Source organism: Dromiciops gliroides, chromosome 2 (genome assembly GCF_019393635.1).
Source record: "Dromiciops gliroides isolate mDroGli1 chromosome 2, mDroGli1.pri, whole genome shotgun sequence".
Taxonomy (NCBI): Eukaryota; Metazoa; Chordata; class Mammalia; order Microbiotheria; family Microbiotheriidae; genus Dromiciops; species Dromiciops gliroides.
In genome coordinates this window covers 452,051,027-452,061,796 of record NC_057862.1, presented here as the reverse complement: position 1 = coordinate 452,061,796, position 10,770 = coordinate 452,051,027, and the positions used below count along the sequence as shown (strand labels likewise).

The 10,770-nt window shown below is 37.9% G+C and overlaps 1 non-coding gene across 1 annotated transcript; it reads right to left on the bottom strand.

Moving 5' to 3' along the window:
- Positions 1 to 7,641: 7,641 nt before the first annotated feature.
- LOC122744777 lies at positions 7,642 to 7,748 on the bottom strand. The gene has a single exon (XR_006355123.1). It is a non-coding gene; the product is annotated as a U6 spliceosomal RNA (small nuclear RNA).
- Positions 7,749 to 10,770: the final 3,022 nt, after the last annotated feature.

The following is a 10,770-nucleotide window of genomic DNA, read 5'->3' as shown; positions in this document are numbered from 1 at the left end:
CCATAGTTTATTTAGCCATTCCCCAATTGATGGACATTCCTTTGATTTTCCATTCTGGGCCACCACAAAAAGAGCTGCTGTAAATATTTTTGTATAAATAGGTCTTTTTCTTTTTTGGGAGATGTCTTTGAGATATAAACCTAGTAGTGGTATTGCTGCATCAAGGGGTATGCACAATTTTATAGCCCTTTGGGCATAGTTCCAAATTGTTCTCCAGAATGATTGGATCTGTTCACAACTTCAATAGTGGATTAGTGTCCCAGTTTTCCCACACCCCCTCCAACAACCAATATTTTCCTTTTTTCTTATATTTGCCACTCTGATAGCTGTGAGGTGATACCTCCGAGTTGTTCTAATCTGCATTTCTCTGAACATTAGTGATTTAGAGCATTTTTTTCATATGACTATAGATAGCTTTGATTTATTTTTCTGATGACTGACTCTTCATATCCTTTGACCAATTATCAATTAAGAAATTACTTATATTTTTTATAAATTTGACTCCATTCTCTATATATTTGAGAAATGAGACCTTTGACAGAGACACTTGTTTCAAAAATTCTTTCCCAGTTTTCTGATTTCCTTATAATCTTAGTTGCATTGGTTTTGTTTGTGCAAAAGATTTTTAATTTTATATAATCAAAAGTATCTATTTTATATTTTGTATTGATCTCTATATCTTCTTTGGTCTTAGATTCTTCCTCTGTCCATAAATCTGACAAATAAACTATTCCATGCTCTCTTAATTTGCTTATGGTATTACCCTTTATGTGTGCATCTTGTTGGGTATGGTATCCTGCCAACTATACCATTTGTTGGGTACTGGCAGGTGTTCATATGTATACCTCCCCCATATCCCCTAGATAACAACTCCATACTCAAGAAAGCCATTGGCAGCTCCAGGGTTAAAGAGGTATAATTTATTTAAAGGAGACTTACTTACAGCAGGACTCAGTGTCTGGGACAGCCAGCAGACATGTGAATTCCCATCTAATTCCTCCCCAACTTTCCCTGATATATATGTATATGTATATGTATACGTATACGTATGTGTATGTGTATGTGTGTGTATATGTATACGTATACGTATACGTATACGTATGTGTATGTGTATGTGTATGTGTGTGTATGTATATATGTATATGTGTGTGTTGTGTGTGTATGTGTGTATTGTAACGATTGGAATGACGCCACCTGCTGGAAACTTACTGTAGAAGAGTTCTGCCCATGAAGCGAAGGTCTTTGAGGGCAAGACCAGGAGTCTTTTCTTTGGTGTCAGGAAGTGACACGGGCTAGTGGGAGGAGGAAGGAAGAGACTGGCGCTCAGTCTCGGGCTCTTTCCTCTGGACGCTGGTGGAGAGCGGAGCTAGAAATGTGCTCTCCCTTTAATAGATAGGAATCTAGGCCTTTCTCTCTCTTTACCAAATTCTTATTCTCCTTAATAAATGCTTAAAAGTCTAACTCTTGCTAAAGCTTATAATTTATTGGCGACCACTCATTAGATATTTTAGACAGTTTAGCTAGAATTTTACCCCTTAACAGTATGTATGTATACATATACATATACATATACATATACATATATGTATATATGTATATATACACATTCCTGTCAGAAAGTCTTCTTTGTCCATGCAAGTGTAAATCAGGGGCATGTGAGAAGGGGGTTGATTGGTCAAAAGGTTGCTTTACTTCCCAGTGCTTGGCTAACTCATATTGTATGCACCTTAAGTGAAGCCCAGAAGTCTCTTCCTAATTTGGATATTCCATTCTGCATGTCTTGGATCCCACACTCCAACTATACTTTCCTGGGAAACTATTGATAAGAAAGTCTCCAAGATGGCCAAGTATGGGCTAACAATATAATGGTGTGCCTAAAAGATGTGCATGCACCCCTTAGGTATTGGGGTGAATGGGAAGTCAGATCTTTCCTTATGAGATCTGGTCATACTGCTAAGGCTATGCTACCCTACAATCACGTACCTATTTTGACCTTATTTTTGTATATGGTGTGAGATGTTTTGCTGGGCCTTCTTGAAACTCATGAAAAGTAGAATGGTAATCAAAAGAAGCAGTAATTTTAGGAAACATGAAGAAGAAAATTATTTATTTCATCTTCTGATTAGTGGTTAAGTATTATTTTTTTCTTTTCCAGACTCAAATTCAACATACTACTTCCCAACCATCTTCATGTCATATTGCCTGTGCTCCAAATGCGACCTCCACCAGGAATTCAAGCTCCAACCTCTGGGGCCATTCTCTTCCCCACCTCTTTCTCCAACTCTAGCTCTAGCTGAAAACAATAATCAAATCAACTGTACCATTCCTACAAAGAACAACACTATCATGTCCTAGAAATCAACTGCCATATTATTCCAATCACTATTTCCTCTAACTAACCAGTCCAAAACACGCCTTCCCAGACCACCATCACTCCTCTATATGTGTCTCCTCCCCTATTAGAATATATGCACCTCAAGGGCAGGAACCATCTAGCTTGCTTGTATTTGTATCTCCGTCAATAAGCACATGCATGGCACATAGTAAGCATTCATTTATAATTTATAATCAATCATTACAAAATTGCCCAACATGAAAAGATAAAGCATCACTATCTGACTTTACAAAAATAGCAGCCTCCTGAGAGGAGATTGCTTACCTGTAAGAGTTTCCATTCATAGCACTGAAGATCATTCTTCTTGCTCTGGTGAGGTCCTATTGTATACTTGCCCTCTTCTCTACAAAAGTACATTTAGCCAGGCACAATAGCACAATGTATACCATTGACAAATCTGAAATTTTTGGCAATAGTCATCATAATGGAATCATAGACAGAGATTGTTTGTCAGAAAAAAATGCCAGAAGTTTTTAAAATGTAAAGATCTTAATAAAATTATAAAAGTAACAGAAAGGAAAGATATGGGTTATGAGATAGTGCGTTTAGGTGGATTTTGGAAATAGTTGAATGACCAGACCCAGAGAGTAGTCTTTAATGAATATAGAAGGTGGTCTCAAGTGGTGTGCCCTTGTCCTTCTGTTATTTAGAATTTTGTCAATAACTATGAAGAAGATCTAAGGTGCTTGTCAAATTCACCAATACAAAAATAGTAGGAATAGCTAATATGATAGATGACAGAATTGGGATCTAATAAGATATCAAGTACCTAGAACAAGGGACCCAATATTATAGACAGTCAACAAGAATTTATTAATCACCTCTTATGTGTAAGACCCTGTGTTACATGTAATAAAATTAAAGAGGAATAAATATAACCTATGCTTGCAAGAATCAAAATACCTGAGGAAGTACAACAGAGTGACAGCCCTTGTGAAAAAGACCTGACAGTCCAACTGGACTGCAGACTCAATATGAATCAATAGTGTTATATGGCAACCAAAAAGCATAGATTCCAGAATGAAGAAGGCATTGGTACTATTCTACTCTCCCCTAGGTAGACCACACTGTGTATATTGGGTTTTGTTCTGGGCTCCATGTTTTATAAAGTCCCTTAACAAGCCAGAGAGCACTGAGAGAAAGAGTAACCAGGAATGATCATGGAAAGCATTCCATCCAAAAACTAATTGGAGGAACTGGGGATGTTTCACCTGAAAAAAAAAGTTAGGTAGGGGAGACACAATAGATATTTTTAAGTATTGGAAAGACTACCAGGTAGAAAGGTAACCATATTTGTCCTGCTTGACCCCAATGGGAAGAACTAGGCATGAGAGGTAAAAATTACAGAGGGACAGACTTGGGTTCAGTGTTAGGAAAAATGCCCTAACAATCAGAGCATTCCAAAAATGTGGCGGGCTATTTTGCTAAGTAGTGAGTTACTCATTACTCAAAAGGAGGCTAGGATACCTCTTATCCAGGATGTTCGGAGGGGATTCCTCTTCACAAAGGACTACATGGTCTCTCGGAACCCTGCCAATTCTAAGACTCTATAGGAAGTTACTGCTGGAAGAGATCTCTGAGGTCATAGGATCATGCATTTATGGTGCAAAGGAGTGTCAGATGTCTTCTAATCTAACCTCTCATTCTACAGAAGAAAAAGCTGAGGCTCAGGGAGAGGAAATACCAAGAATGTTGGCTAGCACATTGATAATGCTTGACAAATATCACCTCCTCTGATCCTCACCAACAACCATGGGAGTTAGTGCTATTATTACCCCGATTTTATAGATGAGGAAACTGGCAGACAGAAGTTAAGTGTCTTGCCTAAGGACACACAACTTGTAAGTGTCTGAGGCCACATTTGAACTCATATCTCCCTGACTCAGGCCCAAGGTTATATCCATTGTGCTACCTAACTGCCTAATGACTTAATGAATATTATACAGCCAGTGAGGGGAAGGATTGGGGCTTCAACCTAGCCGTTCTTACTCCAGGGTCTGTAATCTTTTCACTATATCCTCTACTCTCACAAGAAGGAAAAAAACATGCTTCTACCTTCTATTCCCTAAAACAATTGAGAACAACAGCAGCAGCAGCATAGTTCCTACGATGTACCAGGCACTGTGATAAATGCCTCATAAATATCGATTCATTGTTCCTCGCAACAACCCTGAGAGGTAGGGGTTATTATTACCCCCATTTTACAGTTGAGAAAACTAAGGCAGAGTGACTTGCCCAAGGTCATACAGCTAGTAGGTGTTGGAACTGGATTTGAACTCAGATCCTCTTGATTCCATGCCTACTGCTCTAACCACTATGACACCTAACTGCCTATTGAGTTACTGAATTGCATATAGCTAGTGAGAAGAATGGCTGGGACTTGAACCGAGCCATTCTTTCTCTAAGGCCAGTAATATTTCAGCTATATCTTCCATTCCTACAAGAACACAAAATAAAATTAGACATTTTCTTCTGTTCTCTAAAACAATTCAGAACATCATCTGGTTCCTCTGTTTCATCACTACAATTCCTGACAAGACCAGCCAGGGCTGGCTCTGAGATGTCTTTATTTAAAGTTAGCAGCAAAGGGCTTTATGAGCAGAATATAGTCCCCCACCATGCTGGGTCTGTTGTACAGAGATGATTGTTTTATTAATAAATAATCTTCTGTCTCATTGGGACACTTCAAGAAAGCAGACCACAGATAGGGGATGAGGAATGTCAATAATCCGTGGGGATGATTTCATCTGCAACCCTTCCAATTTATTTACTCCCCTGCTCCCATCACCCAGCAGGCAAGTGCTGGGGTTATTATACTTATCTCTATTTCAGCCTTATCTCCCCATGTGGAAGAGATAAAACTGCTCTGTTTCTGAGAATTATCCGGAGTCCAGATCACCCATATATCAAAATCCTCTCATCATCCTTAACTCCCCAAATCACTTACCTAGATATTTAAAGCCTAAGTCCCCAATAACATGATGGCATCATTACTGAGTCACATTCTTTCACTCAGCAAACATTCATGTGGCTGCTATGTGCAGGACCCTGCTGCTAGTATTGGGGAAATAAAGTTGTATAATACACAGTCCCTGACATCTGGTAGTTAGGTAGGGGATAGAATGTTGGACTTAGAGTCAGGGAGATCTGAGCTTGAATTCTGCCTCACAAAGTGATTAGCTATATGAACCTCTCTCAGCCTCAGTTTCCTCATCTATAAAATGGAGATTATGATTGTGCCCACTTCATGGAGTCGTTGTAAGGATCAACTGAGATAACATATGTAAAGTCCTTTGAAAACCTTAAAGTATTATATAAGTCCTAGCTGTTGTTATTACCATTATCTAGGAGCTTATTGAGTAGTAGGGGAGCTAAGACATGTACAAAAATAACAATTACCAAGATAAAATATGCTAAGGGCTATAAGAGAAATGAGAATAAAGTTCAAAAGACTTCCAGAGGATCATCACAGACTCTCAGTATTGGAATGTCTTCTACTACAATTGGATAGAAATGACATTTGCAACCTTCTAGACAAGTGGCTGGCTTAGCACAGTGCCAGCACACTGTTGTTGTTCAATCATGTCTAACTTTATGTGACCCCATGGACTTTATGTGACCCTATGGACATTGTCTATGATTTTTCTTGGCAAAAATGCTGGAATGGTTTGCCCTTTCCTTCTCCAGTGTGTCCCCATTTTGCAGAAGAGGAACTGAGTCAAATAGAGGTTAAGCGACTTGCCCAGGGTCACAAAGTTAGTAATTGATGCCAGATTTGAACTCACATCTTCCTGACTCTGGGCCTGGTACTCTATCTACTGCACCATCTAACTGCCTCTGCCCAGCACATAGTAGGTGCTTAATAAATGCTAGTTGACTGACCAACTGACTAACAAGTCATAATTCAGCCTTTTCTTAAAGACCTCCAGTGAAGGAAAATGTCATACCTTTCAAGACAGTCTGTTACCCTTTGGAAGAGTGCTAATTTTCAAGATGTTCTTCTTATAAGAAGCCTAAATTTACCTCTTTGAAATGTCAGTCCACTGTTATTCATTCTGGCTTCTGTAATGATTGAAATGACGCCACCTGCTGGAGACTTACTATAGAAAAGCTCCACCATGAGGAGAATGCCTCTGAGGGCAAGGCCATGCGGCTTTTCCTTGGCGTCAGGAAGTGACATTTGCTCATGGGTACTGTCTATCAAGGCTACCAGCCAATCAACTTAAGAAGCCTCCCATTTCTGGGAGGAACACATGAAGTAAGAAGCGGACGCTGGGGCAGGAGTTCTCTCTCTTTTTGGTTCCTGATTTTACCGTGGTGGAGGGGAGAGACTCCAGAGGATTTCACAGGGGAATTGAGGAAAGATAGGATTGCCAGGCTGTAGGAATTCTGTTCTCAATCTTTCTCTTTCTTTTACTATCTTTCAATAAATCCTTAAAAACCTAAACTCGTTTTATCAGTGATTTTAGTCAGTTTCCTCCAAAACTGGGGGAACAGATTAGAACCTACATTTAGAAATTTTAATTACACAGTTCTAGAGCTAAACAGAAAAAAAAAATAATCATTCTTCCACAGGATAGCCTTTCAAATACTTGAAGACAGCTAGCATGTTCTCTGCTGGTCTTCTGTTTTCCAGGCTAGATGTCTCTAATCCCTTCAACTGATGCTTGTATAGCATTGTCTTGAAGCCCTTCACTATCCTGATGGCCTTTCTCAGTCTATAAGTGTCCTACCTAAAATGTGTTGCCCAGAACTAATCACAATACTCCATGTGTGATATGATGACAGGGCAGAATAGAATCAAGACTATCACTCATTCTGAATCCTATGCCCCTATTAATGCAGCCTAAGATTGCATTAGCTTTGGTGGGGGAGGGGGGGGCTAGTATCAACTGACATATCAACTGACTGTTTACTAGTGTTGCTTTTGGCACTCAAATCTCTTTCAGATGATCTAGCTACCTCTCACCCACTTCATGTAGAATATCCCAAAACTCTTTATGTAGTTGTAAGCTTTAATAACTTTCCAAGGTGTACTGGTGAAGTTGATCTTTAACCCACAAGTAAGTTTTTACATTTATCAACATTAGTTCATCTTACTTGACTCAACCCAAAATTCTAGCCTATCACAATCTTTTTGCATCATGTTTAATTCCATTCCTTAGCTCTCTCCCAACTTTGTGACATCTATGACTCTGATAACTATGTCAATGAGGACATTATCATGGTCACTAATATAATTTTTTTTTAATATGGAACGCTTCACGAATTTGCGTGTCATCCTTGCGCAGGGGCCATGCTAATCTTCTCTGTATCGTTCCAATTTTAGTATATGTGCTGCCGAAGTGAGCACTCACTAATATAATTTTAAAGAGCACAGGTCCAGTTAGAAGTTCCTAAGACACTCCACTTCAGAATTCTTTTTAAGTGGCATTAAACCATTAAGAACTATTCTTTGGATCTTACCCTTTAACTTTATCCTAGTATCCCTAACTGTAATGTCTAAATCATATCTTTCCATCTTGTGCATAAGAATAGTATATGAAACATTATCAAATGCTTTTCTGAAAATTAAATACATTATATCTATAATGCATTTATAAATACATTATATTGCTTTAATCTAGCAGCCTTGTACCCCAGTCAAAAAAGAAAAAATTAAAAATTGGTCTTGCCTGACTGGATCTTGATGAAGCCATACTAACTTGTTCTGATCACTTCTTCCTTTTTCTGAATGTTCAGTAATCATCCCTTTATGAATTTATCTCAGACCTTTACCAGTAGTTGAAGGAAAACTTACTTGTCTATGATTTACAGATTCTTATTCATTTCTATTATAAAAATAAAACAAAAATCTATGACAATATCTACCATACTCAAGTCCACTTTTCTGTACCTCTTCTGCTCTAAATAATATTTCAAAGATCACTTATAGTCCACATCCTCAAGTTTTTTTCAGTAACTTTAAATATATTTCAGCTAAGCCTGGTGAACTTGAACTTGTCAAAGATAGCTAGGTACTCTCCTCTTTATCTTGGACATCAATTCTCTACTAGCTACTTTTCTTCTGTCATTTGCAGTTCAAAGATCTTTCTCTTCAGTGAAACAAACAGAAGCAAACCAATCATTAAATAGGCCCATTTTCTTTTTATCATCATTTGTCTGCAGTTCATATACTCAGAGAAGCAATCCTAACTGTTCTTTGGGCCTCTTATCTAATATCGCTTTTTTTAGAAGCACTTTTTGTAGTTCTTGGCTTTCCTCACCAGGTCCCTATGCTCTTCTTATAGAAGTGCCATGCTTTCAAATTCATTCTCCATTAACTGTCTTTGCTTTCATTTTCTGTACATATCTTTTAAAAATATAAGCTGGTCAGTAAATTCACTATGTATCCACATTACTCTATTTAAGCAAATCCCCTTTTTCTTCTCCATACAAATTGTTTCTCTTTATGTCTTTAAAATTGCTTTCTAAAAAGCTTCCCATACTCCCCTATGTTAACTTCTCCTATGGGATTTTAATCAGTGGGATCCTATTTATTCTGCCTCTGAAAACTTTGAAATCTACTACCCATGTCTAGAATATATATCACCCTAAGCTCAGTGTTCTTCTCTATTACAAATTTGAGGAGGGAGTGGTCATATCTCCCCCAAAGTCCCTGTCGTTTCCACCACAGCATCCTGTTCCTCCCTGTTAGTGAAAACCAGACGCAGAATATAATGTTCCCCTCTGTTGGTTTCTCCATCTTATGAATATGGAATTATCATAGAAGCAAGTCAAGAAATCATTAGTAGCTCTGCTTTTGGCAGAAAGCCTCAACAGATGTGCAGATAATTGAAGTCCCTCATCACTACTCTATCATGCCTTCATGCCAGGTTTATGATCTGTTTCATAACCTCTTCATTTATTTCCTTTTTCTAGTCACCCGATCTTCAGAATATTCTGGTGTCAATATCACTTTTATTTTTGCCACTATTGATTTTTACCCAGATATTGTCAACCATGCTTCTTACTTCTGTTTTTTTTTTATTTCTTCACATGTCTATCTTCTTAATAAATCAAATTAATTTACACCCTCTATTTTTAACCTGTCTTGTTCTTTTTAAGTAATGTATAATCTTCTAGTATCATAATTCAGTGTTCCCACCATATCTCAAATGATACTGATGAGACAGATTTGCTTATTAACCATATTTAGTGCTTTTGTATAGAAAGGACTTTTGAATTTCTCTAAAGTTTTTTTTTACTTTTCAATAAAGTATTTCTTAAATGCTATTCCATTTATGCTCTAAATAGCTTAGGAAGGCAATGAGATGCTTATGCTTGTTTTGCAAATGGGAGAACTGAATTACAGTGAGAGTAAATGACATTCAGTGACAAAGGTGGTCCTACAGACTCTTTCTAGTATTCTCTGTGGCTTCCATATGAGGGTTACCTTTTTAAATCTTTTATTATTAAGTCCTCACAATGGAAATTACCTAGAGGTACTGTCTAATCTGACAAATTGCCTTCAAGCTGTTTCTATTGTCAGGAAAATACCTGGAGAAGGTACACTGACTCTTTTAGAATATTATTTGTCAAGGTTTTGCATCAGGACCAGGGCAGTGCACAGAATATCTCCATGCTAGGGGGAGTAATGTTTCCCAAAATATAAATGTAGATCATGTCTCTAAGACATGAAATTAACCACAATGTGTTTAATTGAATGGATTGGAATGCATTCATGGCCAGTTTCCCAAATGTCTCTTACCCAAGCACAGTATCTTGCATCCTATGCTCATTTCTGCCTTTCAAAATCTTTATTTCCTTCCCAGGCTTAGGTACCATCTCCTTTATGAAGGCTTCCCTGGTACTCCCAGGTGATAATGATCTCTCCTTCATAGATCAGTGGTGTATATGCTGTATCTCTGTAATATGATGTAAGCTTTTTGTCTGTGTCTTTTTATCTCCAGATCCTAGAACATAACCTTGTACGTTGGTCTGGACCTAGAATTTCATCAGTACAAGAAACTCCTGATATAAAAATTCCTTCTGCTAATGCAGAACAGCAACTCCTCTAAAATGTATATATAGTCTTAGTTGCCTGAAGCACTGAGGGATTAATAGCTTCACTCAGGGTCACACAACTACTATGTGTTTCAGGTAGTACTTGAACCCATGTCTTTGCTGACTCCAAAGTTGGTCCTTTATCCACCAGGCCATGATGTTTCACACCTTGTACATAGTTTGTTGAATTGAATTGGGCTGTTTTGGTTAAATAGACAAAAAAGAAGTAAGAATGTGACATACATTTCCTCCTCCAACTAGAAATTACATCTCCTTCCTCTGAGCACATCTGTAATAGTTCTCTTTTGGCAGCTTAAAATTTGCCTTGT